General features: G+C 43.4%; 1 long non-coding RNA gene and 1 pseudogene across 1 annotated transcript in view; one reads left to right on the forward strand and one right to left on the reverse strand.

Annotated features, from left to right (window-relative positions):
- Positions 1-17,311, reverse strand: part of LOC101676341 — a 29,041-nt gene extending 11,730 nt beyond the window's left edge. The window contains exons 1-3 of the long non-coding RNA XR_200095.3: positions 17,239-17,311; positions 12,806-12,875; positions 12,026-12,099 (exon numbers count right to left, since the gene is read on the reverse strand). This is a non-coding gene — a long non-coding RNA (uncharacterized LOC101676341). The remainder of the gene's footprint in view (positions 1-12,025; positions 12,100-12,805; positions 12,876-17,238) is intronic.
- Positions 17,312-23,046: 5,735 nt separating this feature from the next.
- LOC101682219 lies at positions 23,047-24,415 on the forward strand (annotated as a pseudogene).
- Positions 24,416-25,361: the final 946 nt, after the last annotated feature.

Below are 25,361 nucleotides of genomic sequence, written 5' to 3' on the forward strand. Positions count from 1 at the left end.
TGTCTTTATCTAGTTTTGGTATCAGGATAATGCTGGCTTCATAGAACTGGGAAACTATCCTACTGTTCTGTTTCTTGGAATCATTTGAGAATAGGTATTAATTCTTCTTTAAATGTTTCGTAGAATCCCCTGTGAAGCCATCTGGTCCTGGACTTCTGTTTGTTGGGAGTTTTTTGATTCAATTTCATTTCTGGTAATCAGTCTGTTCAAAATTCCTATTTCTTCCTCATTTAGCTTGGGGAGGTTTTGTTTCCATAAACTATGCATTTTTTCTAGGTTGTCCAAATTGTTGATATATACTTTTTCAAAATATCTCTTATAATCCTTTGTATTTCTGTGCTATCAGTTGTTATTTCACCTCTCATTTATGATTTACGTGAACTCCCCCTTTTTTTGATGAGTCTGGCAAAAGGCTTATTAATTTTGTTGATCTTTTCAAAGAACCAGCTCCTGCTTTCACTCATATGTTTAATTGTTTTTTGAGTTTCTATTTCACTTATTTCTGCTCTAATCTTTAGTATTTTCTTTATTCTACTGGTTTGTCATTTCACTTGCTGTTCTTGTTGTAGCCCTTTCAGGTGCAAGGATAGGTTGAGATTTTTCTTGCTTATTGAAGTGGGCCTGTATTGCTATAAAACTGCATCCTAAAACAGCTTTTGCTGCATCCCAAAGATTCTGGAACATTGTGTTTTCATTTTCATTTGTCTTTATGTATTTTTTATTTCCTCTTTGATTTTGTAGCTGACTTATTTATTATTCAGTAGCATGTTATTTTACCTCCATGTATTTGTGTTTTCTCCAGATTTTTTCTTGTGGTTGATTTCTAGTTCATAGCACTGTGGTTGGGAAAAGATGCATGATATGATTTCAAACTTTCTGAATTTTTTGAGACTTGTTTTATGTTATCTATTCTGGAGAATGTTCCATGTGCACTTGAAAAGAATGCATATTCTGCTGTTTTCAGATGAAATGTTCTGAATATGTCTTTTAGATCCATTTAGTCCTACGTGACATTCAAATCCACTGGTTCCTTGTTGATTTCCTATTTGGATGATCCATTGCTATAAGTGGGGTGTTAAAGTCCCCTACTATAATTATATTACTATTGATTATTTCCTTTACGTTTGTTATTAGCTGCTTTATATACTTGGGTCTCCCATTTGGGTGCATAAATATTTACAATTCTTTTGGGATTGTTCCCTTTATGATTATGTAGTGTCTTTGCCTCATTACAGTCTTTGTTTTAAAGTCTATTTTACCTAATATGAGCATTGATATCCAGTTTTTGTTTTGCTTCCATTTGCATGCTAAATGCTTTTCCATCCCTTCACTTTAAATATGTGCCGTTAGGTCTGAAGGGTCTCTTGCATGCAGTATATAAATGGGTGTTTCTTTTTTATCCATTCAGTCACCTTATGTCGTTGGATTGTTTAGTTTACTTACATTCAAAGTAATTATTGATAGGTATGTACTTATTGCCATTTTGTTTCTTGTTTTATAGGTGTTTTTGTAGTTCTTCTCTGTTCTCCTCTTGCTCTCTTCTCTCATGGTTTGCAGGCTTTCTTTAGTGATATGCTGGATTCCTTTTTTTGTTTGTTTTGCAAATTTACTACCATTTTTATTTTTGGTTACCATTAGACTTATGTATAGCATTTCAGTGCATACAAGAGTCTATACTAACTTGATGGTCACTTAAGTTTGAACCCACTCTAAAAGCACTAAATTTTTATTCCCCACCCCTCCCCCAACCCCCCACCACATTTTAGTTATAGAGTGTAATACTTCATACTTTTTTTTTTCACTTCTATCAATATAAGTTTTATTTGCTCTTCCTGGGATTTTTTTTCTCTGAGATATTTTTTTTTTGAAGATTTTATCTTATTTATTTTTTATTTATTTTTAAATTTCTTTCCAGTGCTCCAGAATTGTTTATGCACCACACCCAGTGCTCCATGCAATACATGCCCTCCATAGCACCACCACCAGGCTCACCCAACCTCCCACCCTCCACCCCTCCAAAACCCTCAGTTTGTTTCTCAGAGTCCACAGTCTCTGGTTCATCTCCCCCTCCAATTTCCCCCAACTCACTTCTCCCCTCCATCTCCCCATGTCCTCCGTGTTATTCCTTATACTCCACAAATAAGCGAAACCACATGGTAATTGACACTCTCTGCTTGATTTATTTCACTCAGCATAATCTCTTCCAGTCCCATCCATGTTGATACAAAAGTTGGGTATTCATCCTTTCTGATGAAGGCATAATACTCCGTAGTATGTAAGGACCATATCTTCTTTATCCATTTATTCGTTGAAAGGCATCTTGGTTCTTTCCAGTTTGGTGACTGTGGCCAATCCTGCTATGAACATGGGGGTACAGATGGCCCTTCTTTTCACTACATCTGTATCTTTGGGATAAATACCCAGTAGTGCAATTGCAAGGTCATAGGATAGCTCTATTATTAATTTCTTAAGGAATCTCCACACTGTTTTCCAAAGTGGCTGCACCAACTTGCATTCCTACCAACAGTGTAAGAGGGTTCCCCTTTCTCTACATCCTCTCCAACACATGTTGTTTACTGTCTTTTTAATTTTGGCCATTCTAACTGGTGTAAGGTGGTATCTCAATGTGGTTTTGATTTGAATCTCCCTTATGGCTAGTGATGATGAACATTTTTTCATGTATCTGTTAGCCATTTGTATGTCTTCTTTGGAGAAGTGTCTGTTCATGTTTTCTGCCCATTTTTTGACATTATTATCTGTTTTGTGTGTGTTGAGTTTGAGGAGTTCTTTATAGATCTTGGATATCAGCCATTTGTCCGTACTGTAATTTGCGAATATTTTCTCCCATTCCGTGGGTTGCCTCTTTGTTTTGTTGACTGTTTCCTCTGCTGTGCAGAAGCTTTTGATCTTGATGAAGTCCCAAAAGTTCATTTTTGCTTTTGTTTCTCTTGCCTTTGGAGATGTATCTTGAAAGAAGTTGCTTTATAAATTTTTCTTTTGTGAATCCCTTGACTGATTTTTATAGACATACTTTACTGCATTTGTGCTTCCTACTTTTCTTACTCCTGCTTATGGTCTTTCCTTCCCACTCAAAGAATCCCCTTTAACATTTCTTATAGGGCTGGCTTAGTGGTGATGAATTCCTTTAACTTTGGGAAATTCTTTATTTCTCCTTTTAGTCTGAACAACAGCCTTGCTGGACAGAGTATTCTTGGTTGTAGAGGGTTTTGTTGTTGTTGTTAGCACTTCGAATACATCACACCATTCCCTTTAGGCCTGCAAAGTTTCTGATGAAAAACCAACTGGTGGGCTTATGGGATTTCCTTCATATATAACTGTTTTCTCTTGCTGCTTTAAAAATCTCTTTATTACTGCTTTCTGCCATTTTAATTAATATGTGTCTTAGTGCAGACGTCCTGGGTTGATTATGTTGGCAGGGCTCTCTGCCCCCTGGATCTGGATTTCTGTTTCCTTTCCCAGATTCAGCAAGTTTTCAGGTGTTATTTCTTCAAATAAATTTTCTGCCCCCTTTCTCTCTCTTATCCTTCTGGGATCCCTATTATGCAAATTATGCAAATGTTGTTATACTTGATGGTATTGTTGAATTCCCTAAGTCTATTTTCATTTTTTTATTATCCTTTTTTCTCTTTTCCTATTCAACTTGATTGCTTTCCATTACTGTCTTCTAGGTCATTGATCTGTTCTGCTTCCTCTAGTCTACTATCTAGTCCCTTTAGTACATTTTTAATTCTAGTTATTGAGTTCTTCATCTATGATTGTTCTTTTTTTGATTTTCTATCTCTTTTTCAAGGGCCTCAATGAGATGCTCCATTCTTTTCTCAAGTCCAGTGAGTATTTTTCTGATCATTATTTTAAATTATGTATCAAAAGTCTGCCTAACTCTTAAGTCTTTTACATCCATATTACTTGACAAGAAGTTGCAAGATTTACCAGTATAGGAATTTAGCTAGGACAAGATAAAAATCTGAAAATATTTGTGATTCTGAACTAATGGACAAAGTTCATCCTCAAAGTTAATCATCTTTACTGAAATGAGAGGGGGATCCCTCCTTTTTGAAGCTTTCTAAGCTTTTAGTGTTATTCATGTTTCTTCTTGGCTAGTAAATTTGGCCAGAACAATATATAGGTTCTGGTTGACATTAAGGCTTCTATTCCTTTCTGCCTCCAAGATGACCTAAGGAACAAGGTAGTTTGGTTGCAAGGTGCTGTGACAGAGGATGAAGCTCTACTGTTGACTCCTGGACTCTCCTTTCCCTGTCCTGCAAGTCTAGTATTCAGCTGTCATTGTAGGAAGGACAGAGAAAGATGAATTGGAGAGAACTCCAATCCACTCTATCCATCTCTGTGCCTGAACTTTTGTTATCTCCACAAAATCACTAAATTTTAAAGCTACGATGAATTGTACAGATGACCCTGTTAAAGCTCCTCCTTTTACCTCTGAGGAAACAGAGACCCAGCAAAGCTTCCAACAATCACATGGATGACTACCAGAGAACTCAGGATCCATCATGGTTCCCATTCTACTGCTATTTGATCCCATCTGTTTTGTCATGTGTCATTAAAGGGCACTCAATATTTCCAGGTACTATTCAAGAGGCTAGAGCTGAATTAGCTCCATCTCTGCCCCCCGAGGAGCTTATGATCCAGTGAAAACAATAGACCCATTTATTGAACAACTTCTGGTGCTTCAGAAATAATGCATTAGGAATTTCCTCTGGGAGGAAGCATCTGCGGTTTGAGAGAGAAGCTGACTGCAATGCAGACCTCTTGGCAGTCACAGCCCACTGGGAGAGCTGAAGTTAGACTGGCCCTTCACAATCATCCCAGCTGGGGTTGAGATGGCCTGGTCTTTATATTCCCACTTCATCCAATGAGGTGTGTGGGTAGGGGAGTGACCTTACTCAAGGGGGTTGGCCACAGCCAAGGAATCCCTGACTGCCTTCAGGGGCGGGGGTCTGGGCAGCATCCCACTGCCTATGCACTGCATGCAATGAAGGGGAGCTCTTTCTTGGCTGGCTTTTCTGCCTTTCCAGACACAGAGAATATTAACAAGTTCTTTCCAATTCTTTTATTGATAGTTCCTTGGGAAGACAGAGACTTCTAAGGAAGGTATACAATGGTTTTCAAGGGCGAGAGAATTAGCTATGTTCTCAGTTGAAGAGCAATTTCCAGTTCTAAGCAAATTAATCAGGGAGAAGGCCAGAATGCAGGCAGGCTTCACATAGCCCTGTCAAAAGAACTTGAGCAAAGGTTGAAGTTGACTGATAGGGGAAAATGTCTAAAAGGCACAAGCCCTGAGGGATTTGAAGTCCATCAAGTTCCACAGACATGACCTCATCCCAACATCCTTAAGATTGTGAGAGCCAACGAGGGCACATGTTGTACACTGTAGCTTAGGAATTTGGGGTTCAGCTTCAAATACAGAAACTAAGTAACTAAATGGGGGAAAGAAAAGGGCAGCATCTTCTTGCAAAGTAAAAGTTTTTAAACATAGAGAAGGGAGGCACTAGGTTGTCTAACTTCTCCCTTAGGAAGGAAACAGAAAATTTTAGTCTCTGGAGATATTCCTGATGAAATGTACCCACTATCTTTGGTTTAAACCAAGTGAGGAGGCCAAGAATTGTCCAAATAATTACAGTCTTCCATGGAACTCATTTCCTTATACTGACATAAAGAAGGGAACAGAATTCTCTTCGGGGTATTATAGTCAAGGAGAGAGTGAGTGTTGTGATTCTCCAGAGAGTCTACTTAAATAACACCTGAGTGAGGCCACAGAGCTATTAGAGAGAGGATAGAGGTTTCCCTTCTGGTAAAACACATGTAGTCATTAAACTTACTTTGCCAAGTATTTATCTGAATCTCCATTTGAGGCCTGAGGGATCAATAATTTACCAGAGGAAAGAAAAAAGGATTAACTAAAGAATTAAACTAAACTTAGACCACCTCATAAAATAAAATACCACAAAAGAGCTTGTGTAAGAACTGCTGGGGTCTTTTCTAGAACTGGTTAATTTTGTCTTTTGATGATCACTTCTGGCTGACAAAGCTACCTATTATATTAGCTTGGTATTTCTACCTCATAGAGGAAATTCAAAGAGGGTCGAAGAGAAAAACAATAAGCGTAAGCCCTGCCAACTAAATAAAATGGCACCTGTCAAAACATAAATTTAGATGAATTGACAGAAGAACATCTGATATGCAGCGCCTGTCAGTGAACATCGAAATAACAGTGCTTTTCTCAGCAACTTCTGTGCTTAGGCTTATACTTAAAATACACATGTCTAGAAACTCAGAAGAGACGAGGATTGAGTTAGCAAAGCCACTGATGTTTCTCACATTTGAGCTCTGGTTCATGACACACTAGTAGTGCACTTGTTACAAATGCTGCCTTCATGCCATCCCAAACACATAGGACAAAAAAGAGAGGCATACCTCCTGCTTTTGTAGGCCGTCTGGAATTACGGGTTTGCATCAAAAGCAAAGAAAGGTCATGCCACTGATCTCGTTCAGAAGCACAAGAATCTCAAAGCCTTTGAGAATGGAAAGTATGTGACAGTGTGCGAGAGGGCTGCTGTACAGAACATTATCAAAGATGTCATTGTAATGTTTCTATTCCCAAATCCACACGAGCTCCTCTGAGAAAAAGAACATAATCCAGCTAGACATCCAGAAAAGTTAGTAGTACTGGTGCCATGCTAGGCTTGTAGACTTCACTTAGCCAAACAGAGGGAAAGACGCTCAGCCCAGTGCTGGAATGACATTCACCTTACGCTAGGTATGGGACAAATGGGATCAACTGAAGGAAGATTTGGGGAGTAAACACACCTTCCCTCTCAAGAGAAGGATGTGGGGAGTGCGGTGAATCCTGGAAATCTCACTGACTGAGGTTTTCAGATTTCTGGGATATGAGGGTTAGAGGCATGTGCAGGTTTGGGAAAACATCACATCATCTTTTACCTTCTGCTCCCACTCTCAACATAAAGCCCTTTTATTTATTTATTTATTTATTTTTTAAAGATTTATTTATTTGGCAGACACACACATACACAGAGAACACAGCAGGGGGAGCAGCAGAGGGAGAAGCAGGCTTCCTGCTGAGCAGGGAGCCCCGTGTGGGCTTCCATCTGAGGACCCTGGGATCATGACCGGAGCTGAAAGCAGCCGCTTAACGACTGAGCCACTCAGGCGCCCTAAAGCCCTTTTTAAATGAAGCATCAGGAGATGGTTTTTTATCTCAGTTCTCTATCCTCCATAATGAACCTTCTGCCTATTTTCCTTTGAGAAACTCATTAAGTTCATCACATTGCAATGTTCGAGAGATCTTTCTGCTCCTATCTTTGTATTTCTTTCTTTCATTTTTATTCTCTTACATTCACGTTGGTTCCCTTAGACTTGTCCGAACAGTTCCCCCTCCCTCAGGTTCGATGCCCGCTAAAACTACTGCAGAGCCACTTGAACGATCACTGAGAGAATAAAGGTGGCCAAGTCTGTAGCTCGCCCTCACACACAGATGCAACACTGGTTCCCTGCCGCATCCCAACAGCAGTTTCTCTCTGTTGGGACTGCCGTATTGTCAACACTCTACATCCTTTCAACTGTGCGAATCTGGCAAAAACTCCCTCCCACGTTTCCAGGGGGGGCTCCCGGACTCTTCTGTGGCGGTGTTACTTCTAGCTTCTCTGCTGCATGCACTCCCAAACATGCCAGCTTCTTCCTCCACAGAATAAACACATGGGCAGTTAAAGGTCTAGGAAGGGCTTTACAAGCCAGGGGAAATTGCCTTCAAGACTAATCAGTTTTTAGGGAGCCATTTTTGGGAAAGTTAACACTGCCACAATTTGCTGCTAAGTAAGAACCTGCCGGGGACTGAAACAGGCTGGCTGGCTGGCTGGCCTCTGTGTTTCTTTAGAGCCAGGCTTTTCTTTCTAACACTTGGGTCGTAAGGAAATTCTGGGATGCCTAGTAACACTGAGCCCAGCAGAACAGAATGTCCACAAGCAGAAGCAGGGAGTTGCTGCCTTTGACAGGGACGCTACCTTCTTGTTCCAGCTGTCTGCACCCACTGAATGTTTTTTGTTTTTTTTAAAGCACACCATAAAGACTTAAAAAAAATATTTATTTATTTATGAGAGAGAGCGAGCGAGCGAAAGCGAGAGAGCAAGCAGCGGGAGAGAGGCAGAAAGAAAGGGAGAGAGAATCTCTAACAGACACTGAGCGCAGGGCCACACACAGGGCTTGATCCCACGACCCCAAGATCATGACCTGAGCCGAAATCAAGAATCAGACATTCCCCTGACTGAGCCACCCAGGAGCCCCCCTAAAGACTTCTCTATCTACAAATACAAGTTGCAGATAACTGCTCTTAAATATCAACTATTTTAGTTGTTAGTCCTTAGAAAAGCAGATAGAGCTGAGCTACTCTGGTTGAAATGGGCGGAAGAGTTGGCCTCCCCCGACCTCCACAGAACCCTCACAAAAGCTCTGTGGAACTCTTCAGTGGAAACAGCCTGAAAACCCTTGATCTTGTTCAGAATCTCGACCCAGTTTTCAAGCCATGGCTCTGGCTCATGGAGGTTCTTTGGCTTCTCTGTGCTTTAAACATTGTTGTACTCATTTCCAACACTTATAATCAACAGATTTTTTTTGTAGAATCAATACATTAAAAAAAGATTTTATTCATTTATTTGAAAGAGAGATGGAGAGAGCGAGCAAGCATGAGTAGGGGGAGGGACAGAAGGAGAGGGAGAAGTAAACTCCCCACCGGGCAGGGAGCCCAACATGGAACTTGATCCCAGGACCCTGGGATCATGACCTGAGGCAAAGGCAAGACACTTAACCAACTGAGTCACCCTGGCACCCCTAGAATCAACAGATTTTTGTACGAAGTCAGGAATATCAAACTCTTCTTAAAAACTAAGAAGATGAGGACAGACAATGCCTGCACTCCCTCATGGCCACAGTGAACTGAGGTCATTGCTACTCACTCCTGCCTTTCATCAGGTCTGGACATTCATTTAGGTCACCTGCCTGCCCCCATGGGGCTTGAGACCTCTGGGAGCACTGATCTAACCTATCTCATTTTACAGTTGAGGCAACAATAATGCCCTGCATCATGGAGATGGCAGGATGAGAACCTGGAATTCCTGAGTGTGGGTTCAGCACTGATTTGTCTAGCACACACTGGCATTTCTCAAACGGGGGTCCTAAGGAAGGTCCTAAGAGTCTGAAGATCTTAGAATCCATGAGAATTCTTTTCCTTAAGAATATGTCTAGGGCGCCTGGGTGGCTCAGTGTTTAAGACTCTGCCTTCGGCTCAGGTCATGATCTCAGGGTCCTGGGATCGAGCCCCACATTGGGCTTCCTGCTCAGCGGGGAGCCTGCTTCCCCCTCTCTCTCTGCCTGCCTTCTGCCTACTTGTGATCTCTATCAAATAAATAAATAAAAATCTTTAAAAAAAAAGAATGTATCTATATTGGATAGACATTTAAGAAATCCCACGCTACACCAAACTACCATTGGCATGTCTGAGATTTCATAGTCATAGATGTCTTCAGTTATTCCTGTTTTGTCGTCAGTCTTAGAAAAGCAGGACTAATACAGCACACCTCTCTAGTATACTGAATATGTTTCCTAAAATGTAACATGTAGACATAGATAAGAGCTAGTAAGCAGTGAGTGGTTCTGATTCCTCCAAGTTAGCCTCACCATAGGGCCTACAGTTAAGAGCACAGAAGGAAAAGGTCACAGGAGAGAGCCCAAGATGAGGGCACCAGTGAAGCCAGGGAAAGAGTATCTTTCTCTTTGATTTTTAATGTTGATTTTAATCCATTAATTATACCAGAAGTAGCTCAGCAGGGTGGTAAGTAGGCGTGGCTGCCAGATGACTTGGGTTCAAATCCCAACGCCACCATTTACTACTGGTATGATGCTCTGGCAAGATACTTAAGCTCTCTGTGCCTCAGTATGATCATCTGTGAGACGGGAATGATAGTATTTACTATGTGAGGTTGCTGTGAGAATTCAACAGATAAGCACCTAAACTCAATGCCTAGCACATGGCGGATACTGAGAAAGGTTTGCTCTTATCGGCACAGCAGGTTTATAGTTTATAAACCACTCCCATTTCTTTCCATTTCTCCCATGTAACAAAGCTGTGAGGTAGGCCAAAAGAACCGTATCCATTTTGACAGACAGGAAGTCTGAGGAGGTTAACTGAATAGCTCCTCTGTGATCATGTAGGGAGTAAAGGAGAAAGCCAGTGCTAGAGTTCAGGTTTTCTGCCTCAGGATCCTACACCCCCACTTTGCACATGCCTCACAGTGCAAATAGAGTATGTCTTCCTCGTAAGGGACAAGAAGTTAATGATCTCTTTAGCGTCTTCCAGCACAGTAGATAACATCAAAGGAAGGACCGGGGAAGATCGACGGCCGAAGTCATCATGTGCATTTTCCAGACCACCAGTGTTAGACATCCCAACGCTAAGACCCCTGGCTCCAAGGAATAAGTGACTTATCACAGATACCTAGACCCTTGTCTTTGTTCACCTGGCTCCTGGATGCCTGAGAGGACATGCAGGCCAGACCACAATCCTCAGTCAAAAACCCAAGGCCCCATGGGACGCCTGGTGGCTCCGTCAGTTAAGTGTCTGCCTTCAGCTCAAGTCATGATCCCAAGGTTCTGGGACTGAGTCCCACGTCGGGCTCCCTGCTCAGCAAAGAGTCTGCTTCTCCCTCTCCCTCTGCTTTTCCCCCTGCTCGTGCTCTCTCTCAAATAAATAAATAAAATCTTAGGGAAAAACAAAACAGAACAAAACCCAAAACCGCAAGCAAAGATGGAATGGTCTCTCCTTTCCTTTCTGTCTCCCAGACAGTATATATCTGCACTCTCTACACCTTCCATAAGCCTTGCTCTCATTTCCAACTGGCTTGTGTTTGACTTCTACCCTGCAGGTAGCCAAGGACTCTCTTAGCTGGTCCTGCAGGACCCCCTCTGGGTCCTCACACCTGGTCCACCTGCACCATCAACACATGTCAACACACACGGTGGGAGCAAATCACTTACAAGTTAGGGCTTCCAAGGGAACTAGCAGAAGCAGGTGGAAAAAGGATTTATAAAGAAAAATGACAAACAGGAGCACACTTAGGAAAATCCCTGTTTGAAGTTAAAAACGCTCTGGAGAGCTTGGTGCTCCGATGATGGGCAGTTCCCGGGGGCAGCAGCAGTTTCCATGTGGGATTCATGGGCCCTTCCGGGGCACTCTGGTGGATTTCTGAGCTTGACCAGCTCATCCAGGGGGGAGGAAGTGCAGCATTTGGGCTGGGCAGGGGACCGGAGTGGGAGGGGAAGAGATCCCTGCCACCGAGCTAAAGACTCAGCACATTGCTGGTGACAGAGTTTAAATAAGGCAGCAGCCAACATTTCCCAGGCAAAGCAGACTTGCCAGATTACGGGATTTCCGCTGGTGAAAGCCTCAGGATGCTTCTTATGGTATTTCCTAAATTACTGCTTTGGATTCTAGAGATTTTATGTTGGAACTAGGCATGTAGCAAGCTCATTGGAAATAGATCTTGAGTTATCTGTTTAGGACTATAGCTTGGGCCTAGAGGCAGTAATCGGAAATTGGCACTGGCCTGGACAGGCATATTTTCAGTTTTATTAACACCTGAACAGGCCCACAGTTTTATTTCTTTTAAGAAGTGGGGGGAAAAGGCCAGTCTCTTTTTGTTCTTCGTACTGAAGGCATTTGCTTCTCCCTTTGCATTTCCAGGCCTCCCCCCATGCTTAACTGCCCACTTGTTCCCCTCATGCACCCCATTTTACCATTCTGTACCCCTCCCCACATACTAGGTCTGGCTGAGGTGGGCCAGGGCCAGGTAACAGCTGTAGTAAACAGTTTTTCTGAAATAGCTCCTGAAATAGCTTAATGGGTTTCCTTTCCCTGCAGCTACTTTCTATCCTCCGAGAAATGGTGAAGAATGCTGGAGAGGTAATTTTTTAATCTTACCTTGAAGACGTCCTGCCATCCCTCCTCCCAGGTGCAGGACACTAAGCTCCACTCTCCATCTTTATGTTCTTTTCCTGTAAGATTGCCAGATAAAACATAGTAAGTGCAGTTATTTGAATGTCAAAGAGACAAAAATAAATTTTAAACATAAGTATGTCCCAAATATTGCACAGGACATGGTAATACGAAAAAAACAAAAACAAAAACAATACTGCTTGCTGCATATCTGAAATTCAAATTTAACTACATAACCTGCATTCATTTTTGCTAAATTTAACAACCTTATTTCCGTGGGAAAGTGCCTACTGAAGGGAAGAAAGAATAATACTGGCAAGTTAAGTTTTTTTTAATTGAATAATATAATATATAAGTAGCAATATAATAATAATTGAAAGATATAATACATTAAAGAGAATTTTTTAAGGAAAGAAAAATCAGTACATTAAACTGACCATTTCAAACACACATACGCACACACAGTTTTCATCTCTGCATCTTCAAGTTTCTGTCCCTGCAATTTTTCTTGTTATGTAAAAAAGCATGAAACAGGAATAAGTTCTGTTGTTTAGTTACTAGCTTTGTACTCATGTTAATCTCCTGGCTTTTGGACAGTGTGCTTGTCAACATTAGAGGAAGCTGGGTCAAAAGTATTATGTGAACTTCCCATGCCATTTTTTGAAAGACTTTTAAGTCTCAAATTATTTCAAAATAGAAAGTTAAAACAACAATAACAACAACAACACCAAGTCCCATTGTAAGAGGCCATTTCACGGTTGTTACCTGTTCACCGCTGCTTCCCACCACAACGCTCTGTGAGACAATGACCCTTGATCTTGGTAGCCTGAGGAACCTAGAGAATAATAAGCACATTAGAGTGCTCAGAAAATGTGTCTGTTTTTGTTTTTGTTTTTTTAAGATTTATTTATTTATTTTAGAGAGGGGGCAGGTAGGGCAGAGGGAGAGGGAGAGAGAGAATCTCAAGCAGACTCCCCACTAAGTGTGGAGGCCGATGTGCAGCTCAATCTCACAACTCTGAGATGTCAAGTCAGATGTTTCACCCACTGAGTCACCCAGGCAGCCCTAAAATGTTTCTGGTTTTGTGTTTGTTGTACTTGTTTATTCCTTAAGTGACAATGTACTGTTCTAAGTTAACATTAGTTGGTTGATGAATGCTGCTTTGGCGATGAGATGGTAGGACCACCCCCACCTTTTTTTAAGCTGTCCCAGGTGGGACACAAGAATACTGAGAGCTCTGATTTTATTTTCCTAATCAGATCCAACTCCATTATTAGTTTTACACCTGGAAGCAATGCCGGTTAGCATTTATTAATGCCCACTCAGAATCATGTTCAAAAACAGGAAATGTGCATCTGCTCCTGTCAGTGCATTTTTCGGCAAATGCACTTACAGAGTTTGGAGTTGTTTGCTAAATGTCAGGCCTTCCTAGCACAGCATGGAGGTAACCATCACACAGAAAGTACTTAATGTACCTTTCTTCGTTTCCTTGAAGTTCCTTTTGGGCCACAGAGCCTTCTTCACCATTAACAACACATATTAGGGCTTGACACTAAAAACGCTTGGTATAACCATAAAAGCTACAAACTATATGTTCAGCCCAAATGGTACTGTTTCTGTTTTATTTTTTAAAACAGTAAGATAATATAAAGTGTCTAAGTGGCAACACATAGAAACATATTCATTGTTATAAACAGATCAACAGGAAATATGCTGATGGCAGTAAGCATCAATATATCTTTTGCAGCTAGTTTTGTCTTTTATAGGAAGCTTTTAAAGAGATGGTTTGCACAATTCAGGTCTCATAGAAGTTGTTAGAACATATTTGAACATATTTGGGATGATGACTTCTTTTTTGATCAGTCTACTCTGTTGTAAACATGAGGTGTTCAATGAAAATTTATTATTGATCATGATAATTAAGATGACAAAGGTATCTCCTACTGATACATTCATTTTTAAAAGATTAACTTTCTGTATTTTAACCTCCTTAACTTCCGCAGTCTTATTTAAAGCTATAAAATCATAGCCATAGTAGTAACCGCAAAGATTTATTGAGTACTTACTATATGTCAGACATTATTCTAAGTCGTTTACATGCATTAACTTATTTAATTCTCCCCAACGCCCTATTATAATGATAATAGCTACTGGTTCTATAGCATTTACTATGTGTCAGCCACTGTTTAAGCACTTTGTATTAATTCACTTAAGTCTCACGGCAGATCTGTGACAAAGGTACAACTGTTAATCCCTTTATGGGGAGGAGAAGAAGAGCAGGCTTTAGAGATGTTAGTAACTAGCTCAAAACTACACAGCTCAGTACCGGGCCAAGTCAAGGTACCAGGAAATAGCAAATGTCATTCCATCACTTCTCTTAATTCTTGGCTGTCACGGGTCCTCCCTGATTTTATGGTCACCCAACAAAAGGACACTCTATATTGCATTAAAAGCTCTAATAACAGATATACCAACCATTAACAGAGACTTCAAATCACATCACAGAATTGCTAAAATGGTCATATCCTGAATGGGCTTGATCTGCTGCTTTTGTCACTGTCTGCATTTTGTTGGTCTCAAATTTATTTGTCTCTGGATGTGTGTGTGTGGGAGGGGGAGAGATAGGAAGAGAGAGAAGGGGATGAAGGGAAGGAGGAATGAATGATATGACTCTGTTGTAGCCAAAACAGGAGTCAGCCAACACACCAAGAATGGCAGAAAAAATCTGGCTCTTTGATGACACTGTTGAGCAGCAGAACTAAGCAGTCCTGGGACCACCACACGTCTCTTACATTAGCAATACTCTTACTGTGCAGAACAATCTTCACCTTGGGTTTCTACACACAAAACCGAAAATACCTTAAAAGACACATGTATCTACATCAACTACATGCATATTTCCTCTTATAGCTCTGTTTCTACTTCAACTTTCTTGTCTTGGTGTACTCTCCAGAGATCTACAGACCACACACACACACACACACACCTCTCCAGGAGGTACTGCTGTCAATCAGTGCACTACCAATCTCCAACTCTCAGGGGCTTAACACATCATTTATTTCTTGCTCATGCCTCTTGCCTGTGTCTGTTACGCAGTGGCCCCTTGTCATACCCTCTGAGACCAAAGCTGATGGAGAACAGGAACTAAAAAATGGCAGGTCACTGTGGCCGGAGGGAAAGAGAAGTCCAGAGGATCTCATTCTGGCAACTGTATGCCCCGGCCCAGAAGTGACCCACATCATTTCTGCTTACAACCTACTGGCCAGAACTAGGCACATACCCCTATCCAACCTCAGGAGAGTCAGGAAATGCAATGAGACCATGTGGCCCGAAGGAGAAGTGGAACAGCATTAAAGTCCACCAATGCTTACAAGGTACTGGAGGGAATTCCTAAATACACTATTCACCTAGGGAGGGGAAATGGGGCATAGAATTTATGTGTGGGAAAGGGATTTTTTTTTTTAACTGTCTATCTTTTTAGCATTTGGATTTTCTTAAACTTTAAAAGACTGAAGGATAAGACATCGAGATAAGCACACAAAGCATAAATACACAGCTCAATGGATTATCATTAATGGTCACCCAGATGAAGAAACAACACACTGTCCGCATCCCCAAAGCCCACACTGTGATCCCTCTAACTTCTACTTCCATCCTTCCAACTAAAGGTATCCTAATTTTTTTTTTGTACCTCTAAATCCCTTTTCCCCATTTCCTACCCACTTCCCCAACCCGCCTCCCCTTCGGCAACCACCAGTGTGTTTTCTGTATGAGAGAGTCCAGTTTTTGTTTCTTTGTTTTTTAGAGTCCACATATAAGTGAAATCATACGGTAACTGTCTTTCTCTGTCAGACTTATTTCACTTAGCATAAAAGTTATTTTGATTTTTAATACCATAGGTTAAAAACTTAAAAAAAAAAAAAAAAGGTAGTATTTACAGATTTATCAGGAGCCAAGCGAAGTAAAAGCTAACATCCCCTCCGGATTTCTCTAAATCTGGGGGTGGAGGCGGGAGCAGGACACAGCACACAGGTTATTTTGGATAACAGAACGTTACAGGAGGCAAAGAGTGGGTAGAGATGTAGGTGGATCCAAGAGAATTGGGGTCTGAGACTTGCAGGATGGAAGGTTCTACGGGTGGGGGGAGAGGATACCCGCCCCATGCGCCCCTCAGGGTGTCCGGACCTCTGAGGATGTGGCATATGGCTCCCTGGAACTTATCCATGGACTTCTTGGGTTTGAAGCCTCGGGACCTAGGCTAACGCTGACTGGAATGTTGAGAGGCTTCTTAGCGGCAGTTATGTCCCCTAGCGGAAGAGGATCAAGCTCAACAGTGGCACCGGGAAACAAGAGGAAGCAAGGGGCAGCACCCGCTCGGGACTACGGACCAGGCTCCGGTCCATTTCTACGAGCCCCGGGATTCCGAGTCTCCCCCATGCCGAGCTAGTCAGGGTAAGCGGTGGTGCTAAGCGGCCCTGCAATAACCGCTCTGGGAGGTCCTCCCAGCTAGGGAGAGGAGGGCACACAGCTGGATAAAATTCAGTTTAAAAAACAAAACCAAATCACGCATCTCGCCCCTCTGCCAGGTGCTGGGAATGCACCCTGCTCTTCACAATGCAGTTCTCCCTTCCCCTACGTTGCTGCCGTCCAGGTCCGGCTAAAGCGGCCGAGCCTAGGGCCGGCATCGTGTGGTTTGAAGCCCTAAGGCCTATTCCGCTTCCTAACGTGTACCGCTGCCCTGCAGTCAAGGGGCGCGGGGAGGACCCATCACGAGCGCACCACCCCGGGTTTAACCAGGAAGGACATACAGGTAGGGTCGTTCGTGTATCTACGACTGAAAAACATACGTGAATTCTTAGGAACGGACTTGCACAATTAGGGGAGCCTTGCCAGGCACGCTCCATCCACAAGGCTGTCTTGACCAACGCTGGAGCTCGAAATTCCCAAGACAGTCAAGAAGGGAAGCTCACGAGGGCAGGTCAGAACCCCCAGAAGCAGGAGCTGGAACGCCACGTGGGGAGACGGAAACCCGTGTCCTGTTGGTTTCCCCGACCTTATCGATGAAGGGACCCGGCAGACGCGGACGCCCTCTACCACACTGCTGAACAAGGATACATCCGCCACAGGGTGCGGACAAACTCAAGGAAGGGAGGCCCAGCGGAAAGGGAGCGAAAGCCTGGGTCCGCCAGCAGCTTTACCTGAGCTTTAGTGGGGTGATCGACAGCAAGGAAGGGCGCCCTACAAGATGGCTGCCGCCCCGTTGCCCGCTTCCATCTCTCGCGAGACAACGTCCCTTGGAGCCTTTATTAACCTGAAACATAGAGGGAAAAGGAATCCTGGGAAATGTAGTCCAGCCTGGCCAATTACGCAGATTACAAAGCCATCCCTGTGAGCCCTGAGAACGCCTCATTAAAGCCTCACACGGTGGCCCGTATTTCGGGAAGTGAGTTTGGTTTTTAAACCAATACCATGTTTCCTGTCCCTCCTCCTCTGGGTGCTTTCTGTGCTTCCTGGTGGATCCCCGCTTATGTTATTCCCTGTCCTCTGAGAAGCTGTTACCAAGATCCATTAAAAGTGCAAGAAATTAATTAGGAGAAATGCCTGAAAGAAAAGGGGAGGAAGCCGGGAGAGGCTTGAAAAGCCATCAGACCCTGATAGAAGTCTGACCCCAGAGAGGAAGTGATCTAGCTGGCAATGCAAATCTAAGGAAGTTAGGGCAAAGCTTCCTGCTGGAAGACCCCTGTACTTCCCACTGAAAGGCTTGCCTTCCTATCCTGGCTGTGCCTAGTGACCACAGGAGCCGCCCGGAAATGCTGCCCGGGGTGGGGTAGGGGGGATATGCCTAGGAGGGATTTCAGAACACAGCCCTAAATCTTTAGTCAATTGCACTCCTGGATTAGGAGGTTTGGGGGCTCTCCTAATGGCTGGTACACTACTTCATTCTCATTTCTTATTCTAGGCAAGACTCAGACTCAGTCACACGTTCCTCTTTTGTTGGAGTGTGAAAAATAACTAAATTAGGGCCAGGTGTCTCCTTGCTGGCCCCTCTTTTGTCCTGTGACTGATTTCCGTTCATCCAGGACAAGCTTTGCCAGGAGTAGATGTTGGGGATATCTGGAGAGGAAGGCAGCTTGGGGGTGTCTAAATGCGGGAAGATGGAGTTGCTGATTGGCGATACAATTGGCCTAACCCTAGGGCATTTCATTAAAGCGTGTGGCTAAGTATTAAACAGTCCTGATCCTTGGGATTTATTACAGGTTTCTTAAGAAAAAACAGAACCAATGGAGTGTTCAGCTGTGAAGGGGGACTTCTGGGATTAGTTAGAGATAGGGATTCGGAAAATATAGGTCGAAGCGTTTTCTGAAGTCTTATTCCTATTCTCCTGAGAAATCAAATGTAAGCATCTGTAACAAATGAATGTAATGAAATGGAAATAATTTTTGCCTAGGCAATGAAAGTTGATTGTTAAATTGTTAACTCCTGGAAGGCAAGGGCTGTTGTTCTTAATCTGTGTGACATTTTGTGGGTGTCTGTACAGAACAGGACTCAGTTGGTTTTGGATGGTGAGTCTATTCCATTTTGAGCCTGTTTCCCATATTTGCATAACAGCAAAAATAAATAAATCCACATTAATCACGTGGGTCCAGGGGTGCGTGGAGTGAGGCCTGGCCTTACCACGCCATGCTATTACTGTCTCATGTTTATAGCAAACAAACCCCACTTTTGCAATAAATGCAAATTGCACTCATCTAATTCTTATTCAGTAAGGTTCACCAGAGGTTTTTCTGATCAAGCATACAGTCCCCATCACGATTACTCATCCATGCAAAGAATGGAGTCTAAGGTGCCCTGCCGACCTCAGTTCTCAATTTCTTGGCCCATGGATCAAATTATGCACTTTTAATGAGCGTTCATATCATTTTCTCATTGAAAATACTGGAAGCTGATTTGCTAGGTCACTGAAGCCTGTACTGATGTCTAATAAGTATTTGAAAAGGATCATCAAGAAATAGTCTCTCTTCCAGTCTACCTGCTTATGAGGAAAAACAGAGAGGCAAAATATCTTGTTTTTTGTTAAGCCAGGCCGATGGGAAACAATTCTTTCTGATTCACATTCCCTAGAGAGCATTCCTTTTGCAAGTTTACAGATGAATAAACCTCACCTTCTAATTAGGACCCATCAACCTCCTAATCAGCTCACAGGGTACTGAAAAGCAGCCCTCTATTAGTAGTTTCTGGCAGGGGCACTAACTGTCTTGAAAGAACCTGTTTTCTCCTAATTTAGAGCAGTCCCCTGGGTTTAGTGATATTTGCATGTTTGCGGGAGCTTGGTAAACAGTCTGTTCTGACACCCCGCAGTCAATGACAGCTTCACACCAGGATCCTCCCAAGGTCTGAAGACTGGGAAGTGAATTCATTAACATCTGCTAGGTAGGGTCCTCTGCTGTTCCCGCAGCACCAGGAACTGGCATCCAGAACGTGACACTGGATGACACTGGACACGATCCATCCTGGAAGCCTCAATGTTGGATGGCTTGGACAATAAGCCCTTAGATCTTTCTTACAGATAGGGATATTGCTGGGGGGGTCATGGAACCCAATGGTCAAGAAAGAATTCTCGAGACGTTGTATGGTGCAACTTCCCAAGTTTATTTAAGTAGCATGGGGAAGGGCCTGTGAATAGAAAGAGCTGCACTTTTTGTTGTATTAAGCTGGTGGTTATATGCTTAGTGCTCAATCGGGGGGTGGGGGGAGGAGTGGAATGTGCAGGAGTATTAGATCCTAAATATCTTCAACTTTCTACCCATAAACTACTTTCACAACATTTCTCTGATGCTTATCATTCAGTTTGATATTGATTGTTGGTGAGATGGACTGGCAGTTGTGAGACCCTTTAAGAAAATAGCAACAGGGGTGAGTGGGTGGCTCAGTGGGTTAAAGCCTTCAGCCCAGGTAATGATCCCAGGGTCCTGGATCAAGCCCCACATCAGTCTCTCTGCTCAGCAGGGAGCCTGCTTCCTTCTCTCTCTGCCTGCCTCTCTGCCTACTTGTGATCTGTCAGTTGAATAGATAAAATCTTAAAAAAAAATGTAGCAACAAAGATACATATGTAATGACAAGAGGGGCACCTGGACCCCAATGTTCATAGCAGCAATGTCCACAATAACCAAACTGTGGAAAGAGCCAAGATGCCCTTCAACAGACAAATGGATAAAGACGTGGTCCATATACACAATGGAATATTACTCAGTCATCACAAAGGATCAATACCCACCATTCACATCCACATCGGTGGGACTGGAGGAGATTAGACTAACTAAAATAAGCCAAGCAGAGAAAGACAATTATCATATGGTTTCACTTGTATGTGGAACATAGGAATAGTGGGGAGGATCACGGGAAGGAAGGGAGAACTGAATAGGGAGAAATCAGAGAGAGAGAGAGAGACAAACCATGAGAGACTCTGGACTCGGGGAAACAAACTGAGGGTTACAGAAAGGACGGGACTGGGGGGATGGGGTGACCAGGTGATGGGTGCCAAGGATGGCACATGATCTGATGAGCACTGGATATTATATACAACTAATGAATCTCTGAACACTACATCAAAAACTCATGATGTACTGTATGCTGGCTAACTGAACATAATAAAAAATTAAAAAAAAAAAAAAGAATGTAGGAACCAGCATGTATCTGATCCTTATTGGAACTCTGCAGGCTATCGATCAGCCTTCTGGGCTAAATGTGAACATTTTCCTTCTTCTGTCCCTTGTCAATCTCTCTTTACATGGTGTCTATGGAGCATCGTGTTTCATAACCAGGCCCATCCGTTTTGCCTCTAAGAAGTCTCTCACAGCTGCCCCTTTCTCTCCTTTTCTATCCTATACTCAGGCTTAATATTCTTCTAGGTTGTACTGGCATCCCAGTAAGCATCCTACCTGGCAAATAGCTACTGGTAAGTTCTTCCCCCTCCCCAGGCCAGTCCTTGGCCACTCACCTGGGACCCAGCACACCAGGGGTTAATATCCCTGTGATTGGGAGCCCCGGAGTGTTTAAAAAAAAAAACAAAAAAAAAAAACTTCTCTCTCTAGGTCCTTACCACCCATGGTGGGGTGAAAAATCCCCCAAAGATAAGCAGCTTACTTTAAAAGGCAGACGTGTGAACTCGGAAGGATGTAATCAAAGTGAAGATCTTGAGATCCAGAGCTTTTGTTGGATTATCTGGGTCTAAGTGCAATCACATCTACCCCTATCAAAGGGAAGCTGAGGGAGATTTGAAAGAAGTCACAGGAGGAGACGGTGAGAGGAAAACAGAGTTTTGGAGTTGCTGGTCTTGACATTGGGAGTGATGTAGCCCCAAACCACATCCAGCCTAGCCACCAGAAGCTGCATGAGGCGAGGACCAGATGCTTCCCGAGAGTCTCAGAAGAGCATATGGCCCTGCTGACACCTTGATTTCAGACCTCTAGCCTGCAGTACTTTGAGACAGTGTGTTACTGTTGTCTTAAGCCCCCGAGTTTGTGGTAATTTGTTCCAGCAGCTCCAGGAAAGGGACTACACCACCTCTCACTTGGTTCACATCAGCCTCGTGATGGGTCTGGTTCTTCTTTTTTATTTTTTATTTTTTTAAAGATTTTATTTATTTATTTATTTGACAGAGAGAGAGAGAGATCACAAGCAGGCAGAGAGGCAGGCAGAGAGAGAGGAGGAAGCAGGCTCCCCACCGAGCAAAGAGCCCGATGCGGGACTCGATCCCAGGACTCCGAGATCACGACCCGAGCTGAAGGCGGCGGGTCAACCCACTGAGCCACCCAGGTGCCCGCTGGTTCTTCTCTTTAATCCACCGTGTGCCCTTCGTGTTTCTTAACTTCTCTGAGTGGTTTCCCAAACTCTCAGGTTTTGGTCCTCTCTTTGCCAAAACAGCTCTAGTTTCCATTAGTAATAATGACAGTAATAATAGTCACTTTGTGGAGTGCTTTTGTAATGCTGAGTACTTTGCAGAAACTATCACATTTCCTCCTTGCAACAGCACACTGAGGTTGGCATTATTATCCCTGCTTTCCAGAGGAGGAAACCAAGGCTCCAAGAGGTTAAACAGTGATCCATGTGGACGGCAGTAAGACAGGCACGTTTGGGTTCTCAGCCACCTGCTGTCGTGTTCCGTATGTCTCTTCTGCCCGGGACACTAGCAAGGCTGAGAGCCTGAAAAATGTTCTTACATTTTTCAAAAGCTCACTGTCCTTCCAGATTCAGTGTATGTAGCACCACGTCCAGGAAACTCTCTTAAATACCCATCCATCGCCGGCCTCTGAACCCCCTTTAACTTGTAGATAGAGTCCATTCCACAAACTGTAGAAATTCGATTCTGCTCTGTATTTTTCAAAATTCAAAACACTGTAGGGGAAAAGAATATACCATGTAGAGAAAGATCTTAAAAATGCAAATTCCAAGTACCCTATTCAATGATTCCTGACTTGGATTCATTGATTCATGTCGCTGAGACTTTCTCCTAATTTTATTTAATTTTTAAAAATTTTATTTATTTCCGTGAGAGCGCGAGCGAGCCTGGGGGTGGGGGGTATGTAGGAGGGCAGATGACAAAGGAGAGAGCTGAGTGCAGAGCCCCGATCCCATGACACTGAGATCAGACCCGAGCTGAAACCAGGAGTCAGACACTTAACCAACCAGCTGTGCCACCCAGATGTCCCTCCCCTGATTTTAAATAGAAATAACTCACTGTTTTGGTAGCATGCCCAGGTAGAACTTCCTGGGGCTGTGTGGACCCCCCAATGGTACATCTGTAGCATTTTCTAGAATATCCAATTCCCATGTAGAAGGTCTATCTGTGTAGAGCCCCACTGTTCCATAGAAATATGTGAAAACCAATGCAAGCCATGCATGTCAAAATTGTCATGCAATTTTCTAGTCATCAATCTAGGGATGGTAGAGGCTGTGTAGCACTGCTATTACTCTGAGGGCAGAGGAGTTGGTAGAGAGGTGCAGATATGCAGAGCAATAAAACCTTTAACTTGGGGAAGCAAAACCATATTCCAATGAACCATCAACAGCACCAGCAGCGACACCAGCAGCAGCCACCATGGCTACCAGTACCTGCCAATGAGTATCAACCCAGAAGCTCAAATGAAGGCTTGACTCTTGACCTGAGGAATTTTAGGAAAACAGAAGACCTTCATAGCTGGCGGTTTGTGGGCAATCTTCCTCGTGACATCACTGAGGAGATGAGGAAACTGTTTGAGACAGAAGGGAAGGCAAGTGAAGTCTGCATTCACAGATTAGAGCTTTGGCTTTATCTGCTTGGGAACAGGAACCACAGCAGAAATTGCCAGAGCAGAGCTGGACAACATGCCACTCCGTTGAAAGCCGCAGCACGTGTGCTTTGCATGCCCCAGTGCATTCCCTCACAGACCGAAACCTTCTTCAGTATGTTGCTAATGAGCTAGGGGAGGAACCCTTTTCTGTGTTTGGCCAAATGGAAAAGGCCATCTGAAGTCATCGTGGGTGATTAAGAAAGGCACTCAAGAAAAGACATTGTTGAACTCGCAGGGAAGCCACAGTTCAGAAGGTTCTGGACAGGTGCAGTGAAGGAGCCTTCCTGCTAATCACATTTCCCTGGGCCGTGACTGTGGAGCCCATGGACTGGTTGGATGATGAAGAGGACTTCCAGAGAAGCTGGTGATAAAGAACCAGCAATTTCACAAGGAGCGAGAGCAGCCGCCCAGATTTGCACAGCCTGGCTCCTTGGATTACGAGTATACCAGGAGCTGGAGGACACTCACTGAGATGGAAAAGCAGCAGGACCAAGCAGACCACAACATCAGGGAAGCTGGTGAGAAGCTGGAGGTGGAGATGGAGGCCACTCACCATGAGCACCAGGTCATGTTAATGAGACAGGATTTGACGAGGCAACGAGAACAACTTTGGAGGATGGAAATGTTGCTCAACCAAGAAGTGCAGAAAGGAAAACAACTGGAGCTCAGACAGGATTTGGAGCGTAGGTGCATGAGGAAGAGCTGTGGCAATGGTAAGAAGGATTCAAGGGAACATGCGCTGAGGCAAGAGAACAGAAGACACGGTGGACCAGATGGCTAAGGGAGGTGCTATGGGCATCAGCAACAGAGGCACCGTGCCCCTGCTCCAGTGCCAGCTGGTACCCCAGCTCCTCCAGGACCTGCCACTATGATGCCACATGGAACCTTGGAATCGACTCCACCAACCACTGAACCCTTTGGCCAAGTTGCTACAGTGGAAGGAATTGGGGCAATTGGTGGAACCCCTCTTGTGTTCAACCATGCAGCTCCTGGAGCTGAATTTACTCCAAACATTGCCAATACTAATAAAAATTCCAGTGTCTGAGATTTCCCAAAAACCCTAAAAGAAGAACCGCTTTTGGACTAGCCTGACTTCTTCCCTGGAAAATTGTTGGGGATTCCTCCCAGTCGTTAGGTCTTCCTTGCCTCTGTCACTCTAAGGGAGGCTGCTAGAGGCTGAGGGTAAAAGAGGGGTGATATTTAACAAATCAGTTCCATGTGGCCTGTCTTTGAACTAATTGATTCTGTGTGGCATATTCCCGAAGTCTCTGTGATTGTGGAGGGCCTGGGGGGTGGGGGGAACCATGACAAAATAGATCTAGTTAGAGCCCCCATTCATCTTGATTATTCTGTTCTTTGTCCATCCTGTTCTATTTGCTTTCTCATTTTTATAGCCCCCAACCCCAGAGACACTGCCACATGCACCACAAAAACACACATCCCCCTGTTGCCCCATTCATAGGCAGGTGGGATTCAGGCAAATGTCCACAGAGGTCACGGACAACATACGTACGGCTCTGTTATACCCATTATATTTTCCCTTTGTGTCCCAAGGAAGACATTTTCTCTTAGACATTTTCATTTGAGTGTATCCTTAAAAAATCTTGTGTTAAGTTGCCTCCATCTTTCTTCCTGGGTAAAGACCACCCAGGAATGACCCTTTTGTGTCTATGATATTGGTGCTCTGGATAGGCCTAGGACAATCTTGGGAAAAGGGTTGCTGTGTGCTGCAGTTCAGGAAGTAGCTCTTAGCCTTGCCTACCTTAGGTAGTTATGCTGTCCTTTTTTTAACTGGCATGCCAAGTTCGATTTGTCCCTGATATCTTTGGAATTTTTCTGAGAAATGAAACAGTAATACAGCATCAACTTATTAAAATACCTTTTACTCCTTAATTTTTTTCTAGTAATCATATTTTAAAAGGTAAAAAGAAGCAAGTGAGATTAATTTTATTTTATGTAACCCAATATATCCAAAACATTATCATTTCAAC

This window comes from Mustela putorius, unplaced genomic scaffold, assembly GCF_011764305.1.
Source record: "Mustela putorius furo isolate JIRA1106 unplaced genomic scaffold, ASM1176430v1.1 tig00000831_pilon_pilon_pilon, whole genome shotgun sequence".
NCBI lineage: Eukaryota > Metazoa > Chordata > Mammalia > Carnivora > Mustelidae > Mustela > Mustela putorius.